This window comes from Nannospalax galili, unplaced genomic scaffold (assembly GCF_000622305.1).
Source record: "Nannospalax galili isolate Female #2095 unplaced genomic scaffold, S.galili_v1.0 scaffold743, whole genome shotgun sequence".
Taxonomy (NCBI): Eukaryota; Metazoa; Chordata; class Mammalia; order Rodentia; family Spalacidae; genus Nannospalax; species Nannospalax galili.
Window position 1 is genome coordinate 438,953 of NW_008349552.1, and position 350 is coordinate 439,302.

The 350-nt window shown below is 39.7% G+C and overlaps 1 protein-coding gene across 14 annotated transcripts in view; it reads left to right on the forward strand.

Moving 5' to 3' along the window:
• The window catches only part of Spice1 (spindle and centriole associated protein 1), a 65,579-nt gene that overhangs the window by 25,790 nt on the left and 39,439 nt on the right, over positions 1 to 350 (forward strand). The window lies entirely within an intron of this gene.

Here is a 350-nt window from a genome sequence, read left to right on the forward strand (position 1 = left end):
GGGGGATGGAAGGGTGAATGTGGCTTAGGGAGTCCTGGCGCGGAGAGCTGCGCTGTAGACTTACCCCAAGAGGCCTGAGGATAGTAGTCAACAGTATGTTTTTTAAGTAATAGGTTTATGACCTGTTAGTGAATTGTGAGATTGCTTTAGTGGTTGGAGCACCTATAAGATTATGGCTCAAAGATTCTTGTCTTTAATTTGTGTTTTTCAAACTGTGGATTATTTTTTATTAATGGATTATGAAATCAAGTTAGTGGGTTATAGCCATCACCTAAAATAACAGTTCTCATGTAGAAAGGTTGTATAAAACTCAAGTGTGTGTGTGTGTGTGTGTGTGTGTGTGTGTGTGT